The sequence below is a fragment of the Rattus norvegicus genome, chromosome 7 (assembly GCF_036323735.1).
Source record: "Rattus norvegicus strain BN/NHsdMcwi chromosome 7, GRCr8, whole genome shotgun sequence".
In the NCBI taxonomy this organism is placed as follows: domain Eukaryota; kingdom Metazoa; phylum Chordata; class Mammalia; order Rodentia; family Muridae; genus Rattus; species Rattus norvegicus.
The window spans coordinates 134,618,362-134,643,705 of NC_086025.1; the positions used below are offsets into that span (position 1 = coordinate 134,618,362).

Here is a 25,344-nt window from a genome sequence, read left to right on the forward strand (position 1 = left end):
TTGCTTTTTAATATTACATGCAACAAAAAAAAATACACATGGCAAAAGTCATTATGTTATAAACCTGCTTTATTTAGTAATTTCCAGAAAGCAGACAGTAGAGAAGACATCACATGAGCAGAGACTCTATCTACATCACAGGACTAGTGACTGTGCTATCACGGTTACTGACAGGGAGGTTTATGATGTTGGAAGATGGGTTTTCCCTGGCCATTGGAAACTGAAAGGGAGGTACCCATTTCTTGAGGAGGACAATGATTTCCAGAGTGAAGGGGACAGAGACACCCTTTCACAGGCACCTCAGAGACAGAGGTAGGGAGGCAGCATGAAGCAGCAAATGTGAATGAATCACGACGTGAGCTCAGAGGGTGACAATCAGAAGGTGATCAATGGCAGTCATGGGAAAAGGAAGAGGAGCAACAGAACCCAGCCTCCTCGGCTCCAATCAGAGAGCAGAGGTCAGAAGACAGCAAGGAGATGCCTCTGACCACAGGTCTCTGCAGCCAGGGCATCTGGGAAACAGGAGAAGTTATGGTAGCTGGGACTTCAGTGCCTGTAGCTGTTCCTGATGAGGAGGTGTCGTTGGTGTTTTTGATGGTGGAAGAGCTGCCACCAGAGGAGCTGAGGTTACTCCTGATACCTCTGTCTCTGCCTCTGCCAGCACTGAAGCCACCTCCAAGGTCATGGCTACTCATGTAGGAGTAGCTGCTGCCTCCTCCCTGGCCAGAGATACTGTTGGCACCACCTGCACTGCCTTAGTCTCTGGATATAGAGGACTGCACCACAGCTGTGAAGGAGGAGAGAGAATACATTAGAAATGGTGAGGCCCCTGTGATCAGCTGAACCAGACACAAGGTCAGGAGAAGGGAATGCCCGCAAGCAGAGTACTTACAGATGTTGACTGGTTCAACACTTTCACCATCCAACCTAGGAGGGAAAGCAGCAGGTGAGACCTAGGTAGCCATGCTTCAGTCTTCATTGGAATGCTCCATCAGGTGGAGGTTCACAGATAATCTCCTGTCCAGGAGTTTTTGGAAGGTACCATTGTGGCCACAGCTAGTGTTCCCTTACTTTGGGCTGAGTGATTAGCACCATGGAAGTGTCCTCAGGGGTTGGAATATGTAATTACCCACCTGCCTTCCTCATCCTCCAGCAACTCTCTGTCGCTGTTGATCTCCACATCAAGGTACAACGTGATCTTTATGACTTTCTGGTACTCCTTCACCCAACTAGCCATGTCCTGCTTGGACTTCTGCAGGGCGTCCTCCAGCCCTTCCAGCTTGCCCCTGGCATCCTTCAGGGCCATCTCCCCACGCTGCTCAGCCTCAGCAATGGCAGCTTGCAGCTTGGCAATCTGGGCAGAGACAGCAACAAAAGCAATCGTGTAGAGATGTAGAGCGCATCTCTACAGAGCCTGAGCCACACCCATCGGTTTCCAGTGAGCAAGAGCTAGAGGACAGGAACAAGGCCAGCGTCCCCTCCATTTCTCTGAGTACCCACCTGCTTCTTCACGTGGTTGATCTCAGACCTCATCCTCTGGATCATGCGGTTGATCTCAGAGATCTCCTGCTTGGTGTTGCGCAGGTCGTCCCCGTGTCTGCCAGCTGTGATCTGCAACTCCTCATACTGAAGTCAATGGAAGAGAGAACATTTGTGTGATTGTCACATGCAGAAACAAATCCACCTCTAAGTGTCATGCACTTTCATGGATGAGTTGACTTTTCCTCAAGAGAAGCTTTAGGAGACCTCAGACTCCATAGCTCCCTCAGGAAGAGGAAATGTTTTCTAGTGTCTCCTGAGGACTGGTGTTTAGCATACAGCTCAAGCAGAGAAAGCACAGAATTTATGGCAACTTTGCATCTATCTCTGGGTTCTTTTTCTCTTAGATTAGAACATCATTCTATACCACAAGTACACAGTACATTTGCTTTAAGAAAAACCTCAATTTCTCTTTAATGGACCTCCATGAGTGAACTCAGAGATTATGACCTTCAGGGTGAGTTCGAGGCATTCTTATTAACCTTAACCTCAATACTCACTTTATTTTGGTACCAGGATTCAGCCTCAGCCTGACTTCTCTGAGCAATGTCCGAATACTGGGCCTTGACCTCAGCAATGATGCTGTCCAGATCCAGGCTGCGGTTGTTGTCCATGGAGAGGACCACAGATGTGTCTGAGATGTGAGTTTGCATCTGAGGCAGTTCCTGCAGATCAGAAAGAACTACTGTCGTTTCTATCTGCGTGGATCACAGAGGTTTCCAACATTTTGCACAGGGGAAAAGAAAGGGAGTGGGGAGGTGGAGAAAGGGAGAAGAGAGGGGCCTACTGCCTCAAAGAAAGTCCTCAAGAAGTCGATCTCATCTTCCGGACTGTCTGCCTTGGCTTGCAGGTCAACCTTATTCAAGTAGGCAGTGTCTACATCCTGAAGAAACCATCAAGAACATGGAATCAGGCTGTCTCTCTTGTCCAGACAACTTTCCTTAGTCTCTAAGACCACCACTTCTCTGTAATGACCCAGACATTCAAGGCCATTTCATTCTTTCAGCTGAGAAACCCCTCCCTGTGATTGGTGAGCTCACCTTATTCAGGGTTACGAATTCATTCTCTGCTGCCGTGCGCTTGCTGATTTCATCGTCATACCTACAAGAGGAAGGGTGCACCACATTGGAGCCAGTGTGTAGGTGCCATAATGGTGGCCTCTGACCCAGATGCCATTTCTATAACATATCCACTTGTGATTAAAAGATACACTTTTATTAAATAGTTCATTCCTTTTCTGTCCCTCAATGCCCTATAACCCAACTTGGTCTGAGGCTTTTGCTCTTTGCCAATGAGTTGTCCTGTTCATCTCCATAGCCAAGTTTTCTTGATTCCTGCTGCCCATGTCTACATTTGGGTTCCCATTTTTATAAAGTTTAGGAAACTGGAGTCTTTCTTCCCCACGACTCACTTGTTCTTGTACTCCTTCAGTACATCCTGAATTCTCCTCAGCTGAGTTCAGGTTGCCTTTCTGACCAGTGACGAGGCTCAGCCTTCTTGAAAGGTTGTTGATGTAATCCTCAAACATGGGCTCCAGGTCAGGCCTCCTGGTGAGCAGGGCACACTTGGTGTCCAGGACCTTGTTCTGCTGCTCTATGAACTGCACCTGGATGGGTAGAATGTGAGAGGAAGAAGTTTGAGTTTCCTCCTTCTGTGACCCCTTCACTAGTGTGTATGTCCTTTCAGGCTGTCGGCCTAAACTCACTCAGTGTAGTTAGAACCTGGCCCTGGGTCTGAGATGGACAAACCAGACTGACTCTCCCAACGCCAGCTCTCTAAGGAGGGCAAAGCACCCTTGCAGGGCGCTGGCAGCCTAACTGTGTGTTGCTGGACTGTGTTGATCTTACTGAGGCTGGCATGGCTCCCACTTCATATAGATAGAGTACATTCGTCTGTGTGTGAATCTTTAGGTCATCCCAGTCCATTGGGATCTGACACCCTAATGGGGCAACCTCTGGAGGAGAGGAACTCTGACCCTGATTTCCAGATGCCCATCTAACTGAAGAGGACCGCAAAACCAAGACAGAGGGTCAACTAGAAACAAAGGCAACATCTGAGCCAAGCCTGAAGCCTCTTCCCTCCACCTCCATTCAGCATTCACTGCAGACACACAGGCTGCTCTAGGAAGCACCATGTCTCACCTTGTCGATGAAGGAGGCAAACTTTTGTTGAGGGTCTTGATCTGCTCCCTCTCCTCAGTCCTGACCCACTGGATGGTGGGATCGATTTGCAGGTTCATGGGTATGAGGAGGCTCTGGTTGATGGTGACCTCTTGGATGCCTCCAGGTGGGCAAACTGGGAAGCCGGCTCCCCCATAGCCAGCTCCAGCCCCAAAGCCAAGGCTACCTCCAGCTCCTCCTCCATAGCTTAAGCTTCCTCCGAATTGGCCGCCATAGCCTCCTCCAATGCCACAGCTGCCACCTCTGATGGAGATCCTCTGGGAGCTGCCCACTCCACAGAGACTCCTGCTGCCAAAGCCAGCTCCTCCACACACTGCACGGGAGCCACCGCTGCCCCTGGAGCGGCACACAGACACACTGCTGAAGCCAAAGAAGTTGAGCCCAGGCAGTCTGCTCTGAAGCTATATTGGCTGGTTTGACTTCTGATGGTGGTTTTGGTGGATGTGGTTCCTTGAAGTGAGAAGGCTCCAACGTTGAGAGAGGCAGAGCAGGGCTGAACTGATGAGTGTGTTGTAATCTGGGCAGTGGCTTATATATGATACAGATGGGATGGGCTGGGTCCTGAAGGTGGAAAGGACAGGGCTTTATAAACACTGACATCACCCCTAGATTATTTGAAACTTATAAGGAATACTCAGGTTGCAGTTTTGGCCTCCTATAGTCAGGGACAATGCTCCTGCCTCTGGTGTTAACTTGATGTGAGTACAGTATGTCATTCTGTCACTGCATCTCAGAATTAGTAGCCAACTCTACACAGATTTTCCATGTTCTGCTGAATGAGCTGCCCACTCTGCTTCCTGCCTTCTCTTCTCTCTCATGGAGATACCGTAGACCAACTGTCATCCTACGCCAACAGAAAGACTGTAGCTGACTATCAGTGATTAGGAAATATAACCTGTTTTCCTATAGATCCCCTTTCCAATTGATGGAAAAGTCAACAACGCATTTGTCCCACACTTGTGTGACTGGCTTTTAAACAAGCAGCTCATAGCCAGCCTTTTCTTTGTTTCCATTCAACTCACTCAGTAGATCTCAGAAAACATGAAAATTTCAGTGTAAGTTATGGTGTTTTACACGTATGTAGAAATGACATATGTCTTAAAATTCTCACATATATATTCGTTTACCTTAAAACATTATTTAAGGGACTGCAGAGTTGGCTCACTGCTGAAAAGCAAATGCTCTGACAGAAGACTTGAGTTTAGTTCCCAGCACCCATATGTATTCCTCTAGTTCCAGATAATCCCATGTCTGTTTCTGATGTCTGAGGGCATCAGACACATCTCCAGTATCATACTTACCTTTGTGAAAATATTCCTATACATTAAAAAAGCAATAAATATAACAACAGAAGTAATTGATTTTTCTGTAACCCAGTTAGCATTAGTGACTTTAAAATGGCGATTGTTCAAATTTGTAAATACATTTCATTCTTGTTTTATTTAAGTCATGTATCTTAAACAGTCCAATATAATTTGTAATTCTCCTACAATTTTTTTCTCATGGTATGCTGAAAATATGTTTTGTCTGCATGAATAACATAAACCACTTCCAAATCTTGTTCCCTCAGAGGCCAGAAATGGGAGTCAGATCCCTTAGAGCTGGAGTTAGCAGAGGGTTGTGAGCTCAGAGCCATCATGTGGGAGGTGGGAACTGAACCCAGAACCTCTGCAAGAGGAGGCAGTGCTCTTTACCACCGAGCTGCCTCTCTACCCTCTCTGCTAGTAACTCCTGTGCTATGGAATCCAGATCAACTGTTCTCAATGCTTCAGCTGATGCTTTTCTACTTAATTGTTCCTGATTTCCTCTTTGGAAAGCCACTGTATGTAGGCTTAGATTTTTCTCAACCCTATTTTTAATCATGTTCCTTAAATGCTTTAACCTCCCTTCTACACCATCATCCATCACAAGTACTGGAAAAGAAAGGTTATTAGGATATAGGGCAAGTAGACCTGTTTAGAAATGGCTCTTTGGAACAAATCCCATCTGCACCGTAAGGAAAGCAACAGTGAAACAGAAATCAGTAGCAGTAGCCCCATCCACTTGTAAACACTTCACAAATATACCAGCAGTCCAGTTTGGTAGTGTCAGGGTTGCAAACAGGAATCAGCAGTGGCAAGACCTAGCAGAGACCACTAGGCATCAGCAGAATCCGTGTGAGTCAGCAGGAGGAACCAGGACCAGCAGGGATGCCAGAAGTTCTCCGCTGGGCCTTTCTCAACAAAGCAAAGGTCATCAAAGACAAGAAACTAAGAACTGTTGCAAAGCCAACCATGCAAGCCCCTCTCACAGTCTATTGAGTCCTATTTATACTCCTTCCAATCATCATGCATCCTCCACTGGTCTTGCTTGCCTCAACACTTGTCTCCCCTCAGCGTATGAGTCTGTCTTTGCAAAAACTTCACATGAGTCTGTATCAGCTGACATCACTCTGCCAATTGGCCTGAGTCCACAGAAATGTTAAGAAACCACTAGTACAGCACCAGAAGTTTCTTGGTGTGTTTCTCTCTTTAGAATCATGACAAAAGGAGCTCAGCAGTGCATGTAAGGTAAGCCAATACACTCATGTCATTAGCAAAGAATCCTTCATCATGCTTCCTTTCACATGCTTGCTTTAGCAGAACATCCTTTTACGTGTGTTCACTTCAGGGAAACATTCCTTCATGTGTGCCCCAGCAAAACACCACCCAACATTGCTGTTTTTCCAAGGAAGCCAGAAGTTTCCACTTCATATCTGTTGTAAAAATAGAAAATAGAAAGTGTAGGTGTCTTTTACCCTGCTGGGTCCTGCACCGCAGTGCCCAAGGTATCTTGGCTAGATATCTTGGCGGAAACACATCCCAGCCGCACACTTTCCTACACTCAAACCCTCACATAAAAGAACACACAATACAATAACCTTTGACCTAATTGGTAAGATATAATTGCCCACTTAAACATACAAAGCCCGGTACCATCCATCCCTTGAGAACCATTAATAACAACCTGTAAATACACACAGCAAAATCTTAACATCACCTGCCATGGCTTCTCACCCTCTCTCCATCTCTCCTTTCTCCTCTAGTCTCCTCCTCTTCCTTCAAACTTCTCTCCCTCCCATCCTTCCTTCTCCTCCAATGACAGGCCTCCTTCTATCCTGTACCTGCCCCTCACCAGTACTTTACAAATTCAATGGAGAGGTGGTTCTGGTGAAGTCACCTGAGTTCTGAGTCCTTGACTAGGCAGCTGTCCTTGGGGCAGTGGAATTAGCATCAAAATACAGTAACTTCAGGGCAAACCACAACATTTCACCCTTTTTGTCCAGTTAAAAAGCCTTTTCACTTATATATTGAGTACAATTACCATTCTACAATTTATAAAGCATATGATATACTCAACGCCCAGTCCATCACTATATCAGTTAAACAGAACATTCCATTCCAGCTTAAGAAAGGCTTAGAATCTATATCTTGGCTAGCTTGCATACTACCTGATAACTATCCAATAAAATATGTATATTTAGAGTTAAACAGCCTGATCGGCTATTTAATGTCTTCAACCCCGTCAGAAATCTGGGAATGACCAAATATCTATACACAAAGGAAGCCTAACACAGCTTCCAGAACTGAGAGGTTGTAGAGACAAATCTCCACTAGCACAGTCCCCTGTTAGCAACATGTGAGCGCAAGTCTTCAGCCTTCTGGCCCAAAATCAACTGACAGACTCTTGAAATGCAGGTTTTTGAAGGGCTGATCACTCTGTCTTGGCAGAGTTTATCAGTCAACTATTCTGCACAATTTGTCCTTTTCTGGACAGTATTAGTCTGCAAATGAAACAGGCAGTTTTGTGTGGTGGCTGCCCAGCCACAAAGTATTGCCTCACCTGGATGTAGAGATGTTCACATTCTTCATTAAATCCACCAAAGGGGAACTGTAGGGGCAGATATGTCTCAACAAAAGATAAATAACTTTAAATCTCAAATTGTATGGATTTCTGATGTTTTTGAAAACCATCTATCTATATAAGACAATCTGGACTGTTGTCCCCATATCCTAAATTTTATCTTGAAAGCACTCTCAAAAACTCAGAGCCATGACTTTGCTATTTGAATCTTAACTCACAGGTGTAATCAACTCAGAAGTTTGTAATGACAACAATAGAAAAACTGGCTCTAAACCTTGTACTTTTAAACTTTTAACAAATAAATTCTACATCAAAGCAAAGATATGATTTTAGTTTAGTTACCAAATGAGATTATGACTGTACAATTCAATCTAGCTAATTCCTCCCGGTTAAATTACAACCAGTTTTAAATTCCTCATAAAAACAATTTTAGAATAACCACTTTCAGCCCCCCAAAGTCCAGGGAATTGGGGCGACGACTCCTCCATAACTTCTTCAAGCTGTACATGGGCGTTGAGATATCCTTAGGGGTAGGGGGTAGGAAGAATGAAGCAAATGCTGTAGCTGATGTGTCCTGACTGGACCCAGCTGAAAGTCCTTGAGACCAGGATTCCAAGTAGGCACACTCTGTAAAATACAACTCTCAAGTCAAAAGTTTAGAATACAGATATCTTTTTGTTTGATTCTCCTGAATACATTTTTCAGGCAGTCTACCTCTATCAAATCTGATCAGTATGACTCTGTGAGATTTCCAGAGCCTAATCACACTTTTTAAAAACACAAAGACAAAATCTTTCTCCCAAAATACTGTGTTCCTTAGTCTGAAACCAGAAAAGCTTGTATCTTGCACTCTCTCCCAGAGTAACAATATAACCATAAAACTCAAAGTCACACCCATCATGAAGACTAAACAATTTTTTAAAAAGGAAGTAAGCTAAACAATGAGCCTGATAGGCTTTTGTACTCTATGATATCAGGAAATTAACCTAAAATTCCCGTGGAGCCCTTGTTAAGAGAATCTGAGCTTCCTGTGGTGGTAGATATCAAAAGTAACCACAAACCCTCACTAGCCGGCATCAACGAGCCATATGGCCTTTAGCAGGGTAATTCATAAAACAAACTAAACACCTTTTATCAATTCCAATACCAATAAGCAATACATCAAACCAGGACTTTTGCCCAAAATATCTCAATCTGTTAAGCTCTCTACCCGGAGCCACAGATTTTTCTTTAACCTTAATAACTTCTATAATATATGCCTGCATTCACTCTCCCTGGTGTTACAGACATTGATCACAACTCTCTACTTGGAGGTAGTGACTAATTTTTCCCTATCTAAGTTCTGAACCGTGGATGAAAATCCCCACCTGATTCAGGTAATCTCTTTACTCTCTTCTTTCTAAAAACAAACTCAATCACCTTTTAATAATACCTGTAATTAAGAAGTAGCTTGTCTAACTAGGATTTCAACCCAAAATTCCCGTGGAGCCCACGTTAAAAAGAATATGAGAATCCTGAAAGTCTTTCTAAACAACCTTCTTTAAAAAGCAGCTTTTAATCTCTGACTCTCTGATCTGTCATTATTTATCACACTGCAGGGGACCTACAGCCTGCCAGCCCGGGTGGTTCCCCTTTCTTTGTTTGAATTCCCTCAATTAAGATATCACATGACTTAACATGGCGCCAGCCTCCTCTTACTTAGAAAATAAAAACTTTCTCTCAACTGGTAGGATTACTAGTGGATTCTTGCCCATCACTTTGACTCACCATCTGTTGTTGTAAAAATATATACATAATCAAAGTATTGTTGTCTTTTGCCCTGCTAGGTCCGCGCTGCGGAGCCCAAAGATATGTGCTAGATATCTTGGCGGAAACACATCCCAGCCGCACGCTTTACTACACTCAAACCCTCACATAAAAGAACACACAACACAATAATCTTTGACCCCATTGATAAGATATAATTGCCCACTTAAACATACAAAGCCCAGTATCATCCATCCCTTAAGAACATTGATAACAACATGCAAATACACAGATCAGAATCTTAATATCACCTGCCATGGCTTCTCCATAAGTTCTTTTTATAAACTATACATGTTTGCTTTTTGGATGTTTGCCATTAATTTCACCCAAGTAGTTACTACAAGTTCATTGCCCATCTTCACTGATCACCCATAATGACATAATCTCAGCATTTGTAAAATGGCTGCATCTGTTTCTGACAGTTAACGTAGGCTTATTCTACCATTTATAATTAATTTACAAATCGTTTCTATATAGTTCTTCAATTTTTTTACTTTGTTTATCTTTGTTTATTAGCTAAGGAAATCCATTCCATAATACTATCTTCCCTTTCTATAATGAGCCAATAGGAGAATGTGTTGAAGGTAAGATGACCAGAATACAATCAAGCTTAGGATTAATTCTATCCACATATCCGTATTGTAGACTTTCTTCTACCATAGTTAACTCTTTTTCTGCTTCAGCTGTTAGACATCCTGGACTGTTCAAATTTGAATCTCTGCGTAATGTTTGAAAACATTACTTAATTCCTGTGAACTTCATCCAGTTGTAGGTCTTAGCCAATTAATATCTCCCATTAATTTTTGAAAAACCTCAAAAGTTTGAAATTGGTCCCTATAGACCAGTACCATTTGTGGTTGAATTTTTTGTGGATTGACTTTATAACCTAAATAACTAAGTGAATCCATTCTTTGTATTTATTTCTGGAGCAACCTGTAATCTCCAGGGTGGCAGAATTCTTTGTGTCACCTTAAACATATCCCCTTAAACATCTTTGGCAAAGTCGGCCAACAAAACATCATCCATATAATGATAAATGATGGATCAAGGAAATGGCTCACAGATGGTTTCTAATGGTTGTTGCACTATATACTAACATAAAGTTGGCCTGTGTAATTCTCTATGGAAATACCTTCCAGTAGAATCTCTTTAGTGGACGGTTATTATTCAGAGTACGTACTGAGGAAGCAAACCTTTCCCCGTCTTCCTCATCCAAGAGAATTGAGAAAAAAACAATCTTTCAGAGCAGTTCTTATTATTTTAGAGCAGGATTTTGGTAACAAAGATGGTAAAGGAAATCCAGGCTGTAAAGAACCCATTGGTTGAATGACCTTATTCATTGCTCTTAAATCCATTCATCATGCTTTATTTACGTGATTTCTTTTTTACAGCAAACGTGGGGGAAATCCTTGGGCTGGTAGACTATCTGTCTGCTCTTGCCCAAGGGCCTGCAATATTTCTTTTGGTGTTATCAGCCACTGCTCTTGCTGGAGAGGCTGATTTGATAACCATTTTAGGGGCAAGGCTGTCGGTATGCTATTTAGCATTTCTTTAATATAAGAAGAATGTAAACTCTCACAATCTGCTATTTCCTCTACATTAGAACTAGAGTTAACCATTATGACTAATCCAAGTAGTTTTTCTCAACCCTACTTGTAGTAACAGTCCTTAAACATTTTTTTTTTTTTGGTTCTTTTTTTCGGAGCTGGGGACCGAACCCAGGGCCTTGTGCTTCCTAGGCAAGCGCTCTACCACTGAGCTAAATCCCCAGCCCCAATCCTTAAACATTTTAACCTCCCTTTTAGCCCATCACCCACCAGAGGTAGTAGAAAAGAAAGGTTATTAGGATATGTGGGAAGTGGACCTGTTTACAAATTGTTCTTCGGAGCAAATCCTATCTGTGCTGTTAGCAAGTCAGCAGTTCAGCTCACAGGAATCAGAAGCAGCAGCTCGATCCACTTGCAAACACTTCATGTATACACCAGCACCCCAGTTCCGTAGTGTTGGGATAGCAAATAGGAATCAGCAGCAGTGGCATGACCTAGCAGAGATTCCTTGGCTTCATCCAAACCACTGCAAGTCAGCAGGAGGGAACAGGACTAGTAGGGATGTCAGGAGTTCTTTGTTCTGCCTCTGTCAATGAAGCAAAGACCAGTGGAGTGGGGAGACCAAAAACTTGCAAAGTTAGCTATACAGCCCACTCTCACAGTTTGTTGAGTCCTATTTATACTCCCTCCAAGCATCTTGTGTCCTCTAAGACTCTGGCCTCGCCATGTTTCTTGCCTGAGCATGTGAATCTGTCTTAGCAAAACTCCACTTGAGTCTGTATCACCTGACATCCTCCCTCTGTCAATCAACCTGAGTCCTTGGAAGCAGCAAGAGGCTGCCGTCACACCACCAGAAGTGTTTTGTTGTGTGTTTCTTTCTACAGAGTCATGGCAAAAGGAGCTCAACAATGCATGTAAGGTGAAGCAATACGTTCACGTCATTAGCGAAGAATACTTCATCACATGTCCTTTCAGTGCTTTCTACAGCAAAGCATCCTTTGCCTGTGTCTGCTTCAGGAAAACAGCCCTTCGGGTGTTTCCCCAGCAAAACATTATCTGACACAACTGACTTTCCAATGTAACCAGAAGTTCCGCCTCAACTGTGCCCACCATGTCGTCTATACACTGAAATTACTGAAATTATGAATCTTAAGATATGTTCAAGACACTCAGTTAGAGTGAAACTGCCAGAATTTTGTATACTATTGAAAATAGTTATAGCTATTCTGGGTTTTTGTGTCTTTCAGAAGCTAAAAGTTTTCCTCTAAAAATCTGTGAAGGATTGTGTTAGAATTTTCGTGGGGATTGTGTGGGCATGGAATCTATAGATTCTTTTAGGTAGGATGGCCATTTTGACTGTGTTAATCCTACCCACCCACTAGCATAGGAGATGTGTCTGTGTTCTGATATCTCCTTCACATTCTTCAGCATCTTAAAGTTTCTATTCCAGGAGTCTTTCCTGGCTTGGTTAGGAGTTACCCCAAGATATTTCATAATATTTGAGGCTATTGGGAAAGGTGATGTTTCCTTGACTTCTCTCAGTTTTTCATTCGTATATAGGAAGGGTACTGACTTTTGTGAGTTAATCTTATATCCAATTCTTGCTGAAAGTGCCTATCAGCCGTAAGTGTTTCCATGTGGCCTTTTAAGGTCACTCATGTATAGTGTCATACCATCTGCAAGTTAAGAGACTTTGACTTCCTCCTCTCTAATTTATGTCCCCTTGATCTCCCGAAGCTGTCTTATTGGTCTAACTAAGACTTCATGTTCTAGATTGAATAGGTATGGAAAGAGTGGACAGCCTTGTCCTTGTTCCTGATTCTAGTGGAATTGTCCTGAGATTCTATATATTTAATTTGATGTTGGCTATGGGCTTATTGTAAACCACCTTTATTACGTTGAGGAATGTTCCTTGTTAATTTTAGTGAAATATGCACATGCGAGTGTAGTAATAGTGGGGCCCTATGTGGGCACTGGGAACTGAACGTCTGCTCTGCAAGAGCAGTGCTTTTTATTGACCACTGACCCATCTCTGTAAGTCGTACTTTTTAAAATAAATGTCTCTACATCTTTTAACCAGGGAATTAGGGTCACTTTAAAGACATATTTACTCATACCGATGGTTTGATGTTATTTTCCTGACTGACCTATTAGGATTTGTTCTTCTTTAAAACTCTTTATTCATTTTGAGGCAATGCTTATTTACTGAGTTGGACATGTTTGATTCTTTCCTTTTTCTCATTTGTTCAAGCTTCTGCTTGGTGATTTTTTTTTTATCTTCTAAGATTTTGTGTTTCTGGTTGCCTTACTTCTATTTTGTATGATCCGTTGAAGTGTCCTCTTGGATATTAACTTATAGGTTATAAACTGAATTAAGCTGTCTTTATTTCTCTACCAGTGAAAGCTAACTTTTATGGCTATACTGACCGTAGTGGGCAGGTACTTATTTTCAGGGCTTTCAATATAATATTCTAGTCAGGCATGGTGGCACACACCCTAAAATTCCAACACTTGGGATGTGGACGCAGGAGGTTCAGGATCCTGTTCAAGGATGTCACCTGTTACACAGGAATTTCCAGATCAGCCTGGGATTCACTGATAACCTACTTCAACAAATATATATATATACACACACATATATAAACATTAAAATGCATATATGCATATATAAAATATGAATGTATATACATATAAAAGAAAACACACATGTGTGCATATATGGGTGTATAAATATGATGTTTTTTAGGATTTTAGAGTCTTGGGGGCCTGGGGGGTTGTTTTGTTTTTTAACAGTTTTTAAATTTATTTGCGTTTTACTTGTTCACTTTATATCCCACTCACTGCCCCACTTCTGATAGCCCCCTCCCACAATCCTTCCCCTATCAGCCCATTCCTTTCTCCTCTGAGGAGGTGAGGATACAGTGGTTACCCCCTTAACCTGGCACTTCAAGTCTCTGCAAGGCTAGGCACTTCCACTCCCACTGAGGCCAGACAAGGCAGCCCAGCTAGAACATATCACACATATAGACAATGGTTTTTGAGATAGCTCCTGTTCCAGTTGTTCAGGACCCACATGAAAACCAAGCTATACATCTGCTGCATGTCTTCAGGGAGGCCTAGGGTCCAGCCCTTCTGTGCTCTTTATTTGGTGGTTCCATGTCTGAGAGCCCTAAGGGTTCAGGTTAGTTGGCTCTGTTGGTCTTCCTGTGGAGTTTCTATCCCTTTTGGGGCCTGCAATCCTTCCTCCTTTTCTTCTTCCATAAGAGTCACCAGGTTCCATCCACTGTTTGTCTGTGATGTGCCATCACCAGGCTGAGCAGTTACCAGTTTCCCTGTGGGAGTTCACATTCATGGAGAGCATCTGTTCAATGTGGTGTGGCGCCATAATCCATGTTAATCTCTAGGATTTTTTGACCATGGGAGGCATGCAGCCCTGCTCTCAGCACCCTGAGAGGCAGGACGTTGCCTGCTGTGTTGTGTAACCAGGGCTCTCAGTATCTTAGCAATTAGGCTTCGGTCCATTCCAAGTGGCCAATGCTGCATATTTGGCAGTGTAGAGCAACACCCAGCAGAGCCCAGGCTGGGATATTAGCCTGCCTGTTTGTAGCTCACGGGCATTGATTGAATGGATTCAGGGGGCATAGCTGTATTTTAGCTCATGCCTTAACTCCTGAAAACACCCCCCCCCCAAATTATTTGTGCCAAACCAGCATGTTTTCCAATCCTTGCCAGAACCCTGCAAGGCTTGAGGAAAGGTCAACATTGTTATGGAACCATTTCTCCTTGCCTCCCTAGCCTTAAATGGGCAGTGTGCTTTTCTTTTTAAATCCGGGAATCTAAAAATCAACTTGTTACAATTAAGTTTTTGCCACATGTTGGGTCACCAATATGACATTGTAAATGCTTAATCTCAGTCGTGGGTTTCTGTCCAGCCTTCGATCATGCAGTTCCCAGATAAAAGACGCACAACATTTGTACTCATAATAGGCCTTTAATGCACTATAATTGGGAAGATATCTCTCCCCTAAACTATTAAAATCTACTTCCCCACCAATAACCCCAAGTTATAACTTGCCATGTTCGCTCTGGGCTGATCTTAATGCCGATTGGCCCTACTAGTCATGATTTCAGGACTAAGTTACCCCATACCATCTTCTCCCCTCCCCACCTTCTCTCCAGTGATCCTCCTCACACCCCAAGCCCAGGAAACTAAACCCCACTTACTTTTCCTGTGTCCGGCTATAGGCTGTTGGCATCTTTATTCAATCAATACTTTTAAAGAACAAGGTCACATAACATCACTTGGTATATGTGCAAATCCTCTTGTTCCCGAGAGCCAGCAGGCCCTGGGGGCAAGTATTTAGCTTACAATATATGATATTTTCATATATCCACCCATATATGTATACACATATACATGTATACATGTATACAAATATGCACATACACACATATGCATTTATACAGGTGTACACTTGCACACATATCAAGTGGAAATTTTTGGTTTCTTTGGAGACTCCGTTGTGTCATGATTTTTGGAAACTGTCTTAGGAGAGGATGATTTTTGCCAAAGCAGACACATGAGAAGCTGTTTTACTGAGGTGAGATGTGTTTTGTTTTGTTTTATTTTGCGTGGTAAAAGGGCATGTGATGTTTTTCTAGAGTGGACGCTTGAAGAACACATCATGTTAGGAAAAGGCATAAATAAATATAATCCAACGGGCAGTTGACGGAACTGTGTGGTGTTGGTTCTCCTTGCCACTTTTTGTTGACCGTCTTTTTTCAGGACTTCATAGAGAGAAAATGCACCAAAGATCTTCTGGTGGTGTTCCAGCAGCTCCTTGGTTCTTCTGCTGACTGTGGCCTAATGGCAGAGCCTTGCAGTATCTTCTGGACTGAAATGTAGTTGCTGATTCGTGAATGGTGTTTGTGAGTGGGCCGAGCTACCACTGCTGATTTGTGTGAGTTGAACTGCTGATGTCCTGACAATGCAGATAGGATTTGCTTGAAAGAACTATTCCTAAACAGGTCCACCTATGCCTTTGTCCCATTAATCTTTCCTTTCCCCATCCTCTGGAGAGTGGTGGGCTAGAAGGGATGTTAAAGTCTTTAAGTGCCCTTATTTCAGTGGTTTTGACAAATATAAACCCATAAGGCCCTGATGGTTTTTGAGCAGAACTGTGCTAGATTTTCACAGAAGACCTAGCACCAATACTCCTAAAATCATTCCACAAAATACAAAAGCAGAAACATTGCCTAATTCATGTACTAGGCCAAAGTAACTCTGACACCCAAGCCACATAAAACCCAACAAAGAAAGAGAATTAAAGACCAATTTCCCTTATGAACATAGATGGAAAATTTATTAATAAAATACTTGAAAACAAATTCCAAGACCACACCAAAAACATGGATGGATGCATCTTGATCAAGTACACTACACCACTGACATGAGGGGGATGGATCAACATATGTAAATCAATTAACTGAATCCACCATATAGACAAATTGAGAGATAAAAACCACAGAGTCTTCTAATCGGAGGCAGAAAAGACAAAATAATACATCCTTCAAGATGAAAGCCCTGGTGTATTATGAATACAAGGAACTTACCTGAACTTAACAAAGGTGTTTTTTTTTTATTTAGACCCATAGACAACATCAACTTGAATGTATAGAATCTCAGGGCAATTCCACTAAAATCAGAAACAAGACAAGGCTGTACACTCCCTCTATACCTATCAGAACTTGAAGTCTTAGTTATAGCAATAAAACAACTGAAGTGGGTCATGGGACACAAGCTGGAAAGGAAGAAGTCAAAGTATCTTTATTTGCAGAATGTATGACAATATACATGAGTGACCCTAAAAAGTCCCCTTGGAAACACCTATGGCTGATGGACACCTTCAGCAAGTATTGGATACAAGATTACCTCACAAATCAGTACCCTTCCTATACACAAATGAAAAACTGACTGAGAGAGAAGTCAAGGAAACAACACCTTTCAAAATAGCCTCAAATAACATAAAATATCTTGGGAGTAACTCTAACTAAGCAAAGAATAGAAATTTTCCAAGGCTGAAGAAAGAAAGTGGAGAAGATATCAAACGATGAAAGATCTTCCATGCACATGGGTGGGTAGGAGTAACACAGTAAAAATGGCCACCCTACCAAAAGCTCTGTACAGATTCAAAGTTACCAAAGTTTCAACACGCTTCTTCACAGAATTTGAGAGGAAAACTTTTAGCTTCATACAGAACATAAGAAGCCCAGGATAGCTATAACTATTCTCAATAATAAAAGAAAAGCCGACAGTACCACCATTCATGAAAGGCTTAAGTATATCGTAAGATTCACGATTTAAGTAATGATGGTTTACAGAGGATGTGGTAGACAGTGATTGCTGAAAACAAAAGCAGGGGCAATTAAGTGGAAAAGCAGCAGCCAAAGCATTAAGGACGGTTAATCTGGATTCCGTATCACAGTTACTAGCAGAGGGGACAGAGAGACGGTAAAGAGCACTGTCTGCCCTTCCAGAGGACCTGGGTTCAATTCCCAGTTCCCACATGATGGCTCAGAGCTCACAACCTTCTGGTAACTCCAGCTCTAGGAGAATCTGGCTTTTTGGCCTCTAATGGAACCAGGCATATAAATGGTTTGCATTATTCATGCAGACAAAAGAAACATTCACATTTTGAAGTTACTGGAATAAAAAAAACGATTATAGGGGAATTAAAAATTCTGTTAGGCTACTTAATATCTGATATATAAATAAAACAAAAATGAAAAGTATTTACTAATTCACACAATCAAAATAGTAAAATGAATGATGCTAACTAGGGTATTGGAAAATCAACCATTTCTGTTTTTTTTTAATGTATAGGAGTATTTTCATGAAAGTAAGTATGTGTAACACAGCTGTGGTGCCATTAGAGATTAGAAACAGACACGGGGTTCCATGGAACTGGAGTTATGGATGGTTGCAACTCACCATGTGGGTGTTGGAAACTAAACTCAGGTCTTCTACAAGAGCAACAAGTGCTATTCACCAGTGAGCCACCTTGAACGTTTAAAGCCCTTTGAACAATTTTTAAGGTAACTGAATATATATGCAAATATTTTAAGACATAAGATCATTTCTACATATGTATAACAAAGCCTAGTTTTAGATGTAATATTGAATTATATACTGGAGGAATTACATGATTTCTGAGATCTGCTTTCAGATATTCTCCACCCCCACAGTGACACACTGCCTCCAACAAGGCTACACCTTCTAATAGCGCCACTCTCTGGGTCAAGCATATACAAACCATCACATCAGCTATGGTCTTTCTGTTAGCATAAGATGACAGTTGTCTCCAGCATCTTCTTGGGAGAGAAGAGCAGGCAGGCAGAAAACAGAGCTGGCAGGACATTCAACAGAACATGCAAAACTTTTCTTAGAGTTGGTGACTAACTCTGAGACATAGTGAATAAAGAACTGATTTACTGCACTCAGATCAGGTCAACACTAGACACAGATGCATTGTCCTTGACTAAAGGAAGCCAAAACTGCAACCTGAATGTTTCATAACATTTTCAAATAATGTAGGTGTTCTCATTGCCCTGTCCTTCCCACTCAGCAACCTCACCTCAGGACCCAGCTCAGACCATGTGTACCATATATAAGCCGCTGCCCGGAGCTCAGCACACTCACCTCCTCAGCTCTGCCCTGCCTCTCTCCACTTCTCCTCTACTGCCTCTCATCTCATAGAACCATGTCTACCAAAACCGTCATCCGGAGTCAAACCAGCCACCGTGGCTTCAGTGCGGGCTCAGCCAGACTGCCTGGGCTCACCCGCTCTGGCTTCAGCAGTGTGTCTGTGTGCCGCTCCAGGGGCAGCGGTGGCTCCCGTGCAGTGTGTGGAGGAGCTGGCTTTGGCAGCAGGAGTCTCTGTGGAGTGGGCAGCTCCCAGAGGATGTCTGTCGGAGGTGGCAGCTGTGGCATTGGAGGAGGCTATGGCGGCCGATTCGGAGGAAGCTTCAGCTATGGATTAGGAGCTGGAGGTAGCCTTGGCTTTGGTGCTGGAGCTGGCTTTGGTGGTGGCTATGGGGGAGCCGGCTTCCCAGTTTGCCCACCTGGAGGCATCCAAGAGGTCACCATCAACCAGAGCCTCCTCGCACCCATGAACCTGCAAATTGACTCCACCATCCAGCGGGTCAGGACTGAGGAGAGGGAGCAGATCAAGACCCTCAACAACAAGTTTGCCTCCTTCATCGACAAGGTGAGACTGGGTGCTTCCTAGAGCAGCCTGTGTGTCTGCACTGAATGCTGAACGGAGGTGGAGGGAAGAGGCTTCAGGCTTGGCTCAGATATTGCCTTGGTTTCCAGTTGATTCTTAATCTTGGTTTTGTGGTCCTCTTCAGTTAGATGGGCATCTGGAAATCAGGGTCAGAGTTCCTCTCCTCCAGAGGTTGTCCTATAAAGGTGTGCAAGCCCGGTGGAATGAGATGACATGAGGTTTCACACAACAGTAGATTGTAGTGAGATGGAAGTGTGTGTGTGTATTTACCTTTGTATATATGTGTATCTGTGTATCTATATATCATATATCTATTTATCTGTCCATCCATCTATGCCTCTATACCTCTATCATCAATGTATCTATATACCTATAATCATCTATCTATATATATCTATATAGTGCAGTTGAGAGTCATGCCCACCTCACTAAACTGAATCACACTCGCATGAGCCACTGCTAGGCTTCCAGTGCCCTGCATGAGTGCTCACATTCTGTAGAGGGGTAGTGTTGGGAGCTTCACTCTGGATGTCCCTCTCAGGTCCAGGGTCAGGTACAACACAGAATGGGTTTAGGCAGAGAGCGGGAGAGGGGAAGCAAACCAGTGTTGGGTCCTAGAAGGCTGACACGCAAACTTCTCCCCCATACATTTGACCCTTTCAAGCACAGTTCCTGGAGCAGCAGAACAAGGTTCTGTACACTAAGTGGGCCCTGCTGCAGGATCTGGGCTCTGATGTCATAAGTCCAGTACTGGAGGCTCTGTTCGCCTATTATGTCGACTTCCTTTTCTGGGAATTTAGGTGGACTTGTTGGGCAGAAGGGCCCCTTGGACTCAGAGTTGAGGAGCATGAAGAACAGGGTGGAGGACTACAAGAGCAAGTGAGTTACACAGAAGGAATAATCCAGTTTCTTAAACTATAAAAACAGAAGCACAACGATAAGCATGGACTCCCTGAATTAAGAAAGCGTGGGCACAGAGATGAAAATGACAACTAATTGGCAAAGAGATAAAGGCTAGGACAAAGGAAAAACATATCCAGGTGGCATCTGGGTCAGAGGCCACCATTGATGCCATCCACCAACTGACTCCAATGTAGTGGCCACTTCCTCTTGTAGGTATGAGGATGAAATCAATAGGCGCACAGCAGCAGAGAATAAATTCATGACCCTGAAGAAGGTGAGCTCACCAATCACAGGGAGGGGTTTCTCTGCAAAGGTCAGACATGGCTTTGCCTGTCCATGCCATTCCAGAGAAATGGTTGTCATGAGACAGAGGTGAATGATCTGGGCAAGAGAGCTCACCAGATTCTGTGTTGTTGATGGTTTCTTCAGGATGTAGATGCTGCCTTTATGAGCAACGTTGAACTGCAAGCCAAGGCAGACAGTCTGACAGATGAGATTGACTTCCTGACAGCAGTCTTTGAGGCAGTAAGCTCTCCTCTCCTCAATTTCTCCTTCTCTACCCTCTCCACACACCCTTTCTTTTCTCCTGTGCAAAGTGTTGGAAACCTCTGTAGTCCACACAGATAGAGATGACAATAGGTCGTTCCGATCTGCAGGAACTGTCTCAGATGCAAACCCGCATCTCAGACACATCTGTGGTCCTCTCCATGGACAACAACCGCAGCCTGGATCTGGACAGCATCATTGCTGAGGTCAAGGCCCAGTATGAGGAAATTGCAAAGAGAAGTCGGGCTGAGGCTGAGTCCTGGTACCAGACAAAAGTGAGTCCTGGGTTAGAGGCAGGTCAGGATGTGTGGGAACCATCCTGGACTCCATAAGTTTCTGCTTTAATATTGGACACCCATGGAAGAGAATCTGGGGTGTTCTCACAGCAAATGTACTATACTTGAGTTATAGAATGATGATAAAGAACACAGAGAAGAACTGAAGTTCCCATTAATGCGTTCAATGCTTTCTCTTTCTCTGCTTGAGCTGTTCTCTGAACACCAGTCCTCAGGAGACACTAGAAAACATTTTCTCTTCCTGAGGGAGCTATGGAGTCTGAGGTCTCCTAAAGCTTCTCTTGAGGAAAAGTTAACTCATCCATGAAAGTGCGTGACACTTAGAGGTGGATTTGCTTCTGCATGTGACAGTCACACAAATGTTCTCTCTTCCTTTGACTTCAGTATGAGGAACTGCAGATCACAGCTGGCAGACACGGGGACGACCTGCGCAACACCAAGCAGGAGATCTCTGAGATCAACCGCATGATCCAGAGGCTGAGGTCTGAGATCGACCACGTGAAGAAGCAGGTGGGTACTCAGAGAAATGGAGGGGACACTGGCCTTGTTGCTGTCCTCTAGCTCTTGCTCACTGGTAACCAAGGGCTGGAGCTCAGGCTCTGTAGAGATGCGTTCTCCACGATTGCTTTGGTTGCTGTCTCTGCCCAGATTGCCAAGCTGCAAGCTGCCATTGCTGAGGCTGAGCAGCGTGGGGAGATGGCCCTGAAGGATGCCAGGGGCAAGCTGGAAGGGCTGGAGGACGCCCTGCAGAAGGCCAAGCAGGACATGGCCAGGCTGCTGAAGGAGTACCAGGACCTCATGAATGTCAAGCTGGCCCTCGATGTGGAGATCGCCACCTACAGGAGGCTGCTGGATGGGGAGGAGTGCAGGTGGGTAATTATATCCTCCAACTCCTGTGGACAAGATGAGGGATCACGGGCTGTGGCCACAGTGGTTTCTTGGCAAGGAATTCTCTGAACCTTTATCAGATGGAAGGTTTCCATAGAGACTGTAGAGATGCCTCCCTGGTTCTCTCCTGCTGCTTTCTTCTCCTAGGGTGCATGGTTACACTAGACCAGTCAACGTCGGTAAGCATCTTGCTCGCCAGTCCCCGCACACCCCTTTTCCTGCCCTTGTGACTGGCTCAGCTGGTCACACTGTGCTCACCATTTCTGTGGTATCCTCTTCCTCCTTCACAGCTGTGGTGCAGTCTACCATGTCCAATGGCTATGGCAGTGCAGGTGGTGGCAGCAGCAGCGTAGGCCTGGGAGGAGGCAGGTGGCTTCTCCTATGGTGGTAGCCACAGCATTGGAGGCGGCTTCAGTGCTGGCAGTGGCAGAGGCAACAGGGTTGGCCTTGGCTCCTGTAGCAGCCTTTACAACACCAAAACCACCATCAACACATCCTCAGGCAGAAAGAGCTACAGGCAATGAAGTCCCAACCATCAGAGCTTGTCACTCGCCCTGGATACCCTAGCTGTAGAGCCCTGGGCTCAGAGTTCTGTGTACAGGGACTTCTTGCACCCCACCTCTGCTCTCTGCTTGTGTCTGAGGAACCTGCGTCTTCTTGCTCTTCCTTGTGTCTCCATGGGTTCACCTGGCTCAGCTTTTGATAGTCACCCTCTGAGCTCGCATCACACTTCACTGATATTTGGTGCTTCACGTTGCCTTTGGTCTTCAGGCTCCTGCCTCCCTATCCTCTGTCTCTGAGGTGCCTGTGAAAGGGTGTCTCTGTCCTCTCCATTCTGGAAATATTGTCTGGTTCCTTCTCAAGAAATGGGCACCTCCCCAAAGATTAAAACAAAGACAGAAGGGACACCCATTCAGAGCTTGCCCCACATGTGGCCCATACATATACAGCCACCCAATTAGACAAGATGGATGAAGTAAAGAAGTGCAGGCCGACAGGAGCCAGATGTAGATCTCTCCTGAGAGACACAGCCAGAATACAGCAAATACAGAGGCGAATGCCAGCAGCAAACCACTGAACTGAGAGCAGGACCCCCGTTGAAGGAATCAGAGAAAGAACTGGAAGAGCTTGAAGCGGCTAGAGACCCCAAAAGTACAACAATGCCAAGCAACCAGAGCTTCCAGGGACTAAGCCACTACCTAAAGACTATACATGGACTGACCCTGGACTCTGACCTCATAAGTAGCAATGAATGTCCTAGTAAGAGCACCAGTGGAAGGGGAAGCCCTGGGTCCTGCTAAGACTGAACCCCCAGTGAACGTGATTGTTGGGGGGAGGGCAGCAAAGGGGGGAGGGTGGGGAGGGGAACACCCATAAAGAAGGGGAGGGGGAGGGATTAGGGGTATGTTTGCCCGAAAACCGGGAAAGGGAATAACATTCGAAATGTAAATAAATACTCAAGATAATAAAAAAAAATAAAATAAAATATAAAAAAAAAGAGAAATGGGCACCTCCCTTTTAGTTTCCAATGGCCAGAGAAAACCCACCTTTCAATGTCATAAGCCTCCCTGTTAGTAACTATGACAGCACAGTCACAAGTAGAGTCTGTGCTCATGTGATGTAGTCTCTTCTCTTTGCTTTCTGGAAACTGCTAAATAAAGCAAGCTTTCAACATGTGAACCTTTTCCACGTGTGTTTTGCTAGCAACTATTTTTTTGTGGAGAAAGTCTGCAGCTATACAAGGTCTGTTTAGGTATCATTACTGCTCCCTCTCCCAACTACGTATATCTTCATTTGTTCTTACACTATAATTTAAATGTAAGCTCATGTTTTTATTGCATTTGAAAACTTTTAAAATTAAAATAGAATTTCATTACTTTTCTATCTTATACCCACCAGCACCTCCCAGGTGCCCTCACCTCAAACCCTCCCCTCACCCTCCATTCTGAATTGATGGTCTCTTGGGGAGCCCTTATTTCCTTCATTTTCATTAAATAATTTTTCTTCAAGATCTGATCAACTTGTGAGGTATTAACCCAGCACCATTGGTTACAAATTTTTCTTTCTTTCTTTTATTTTTTTCCAGTAATTTTCTATTGGATATTTTATTTATTTACATTTCAAATGTTATCTCCTTTTCTGGTTTCCTCTCCACAAACCTCTATCCCATTCCCCCTCCCCCTGCTTCTATGAAGGTGCTCCCCCACCCACCCACCAACCCACTCCCTCCCACCTCACCACCCTAGCATTCCCCTACACTGGGGCATTCAGCCTTCACAGGACCGAGGGCCTCTCCTCCCATTGATGCCTGACAATGCCATCCTCTGCTACATATGCAGCTGGAGCCATGGATCCCTCCATGTGTATTCTTCAGTTGGTGGTTTAGTCCCTGGGAGACGTGGAAGGTCTGGTTGATTGATATTGTTGTTCATCCTATGGGGTTTCAAACCCCTTCAGTTCCTTCAGTTCTTCCCCTAACTCCTCCATTTGGATCCCTATGCTCAGTTCAATGGTTGGCTTTGAATATCCACATCTGTATTTTTCAGGCTCTGGTAGAGTCTCTCAGGAGAGAGCTGTATCAGGCTCCTGTCAGCAAGCACTTCTTGGCATTTACAATAGTGACTGGGTTTGGGGTCTGCATATGGGATGGATCCCCTGGTGTGGCAGTCTCTAGATGGCCTTTCCTTCAGTCTCTGCTACACACTTTGTCCCCACATTTCCTTTAGACAGGAGCAATACTGGGTTAAACAATTAGAAATGAGTGAGTGGCCCCATCCCCTAACCAGGGGCCTTGCCTAACCTCTGAATCTGGTCTCTACAGGTTCTTCCTCACTTTTGTTGGGTATTTCAGCTAATTTTATCCCTGTTGGGTCCTGGGAGACTCTTGCTTTCCTGGCATCTGGGACTTTCTGGTGGCTACCCCCAGTTCACCATCCCCCATTGCTACACACCTCTTTTAAATTTTCTGACATTGTATATCATCCCCATCTCCTCACATATCTGATCCTGCCCCATTTTCCCCTCCTCTCCTCTCTTCCTCCCAAGTCCCTCCTACTCTCTACTTCCTTTGAGGATATTGTTTCCCCTTCTAAGAAGGTCTGAAGCATCCACACTTTTGCCTTCCTTCTTAAGCTTTATATAGTCTGTGAGTTGTATCATGAGTATTCTGAGCTTTTTGCCAAATATCCACTTATCAGTGAGTACATACCATGTGTGTTCTTTTGTGACTGGGTAACCTCAGTCAGGGTGGTATTTTCTAGTTCCATCCATTTGCCTGTGAATTTCATGAAGTCATTGTTCTTATTGTGCTCTATTGTGTACCACATTTTCTGTATCCATTCCTCTGTTGAGGGACATATGAGTTATTTCAGCTTCTGGTTATTAAAAATAAGGCTGCTGTGAACATAGTGGAGCACGTGTCTTTGTTATATGTTGGGGCATCTTTTGGGTATATGTGCAAGAGAGGTATAGC

General features: G+C 44.0%; 2 pseudogenes; one reads left to right on the forward strand and one right to left on the reverse strand.

Annotated features, from left to right (window-relative positions):
- Window positions 1-755: 755 nt before the first annotated feature.
- On the reverse strand, window positions 756-14,339 carry Krt6a-ps2 (keratin 6A, pseudogene 2; annotated as a pseudogene).
- A 3,599-nt stretch (window positions 14,340-17,938) lies between these two features.
- Window positions 17,939-23,180, forward strand: Krt6a-ps1 (keratin 6A, pseudogene 1; annotated as a pseudogene).
- The last annotated feature ends 2,164 nt before the right edge of the window (window positions 23,181-25,344 follow it).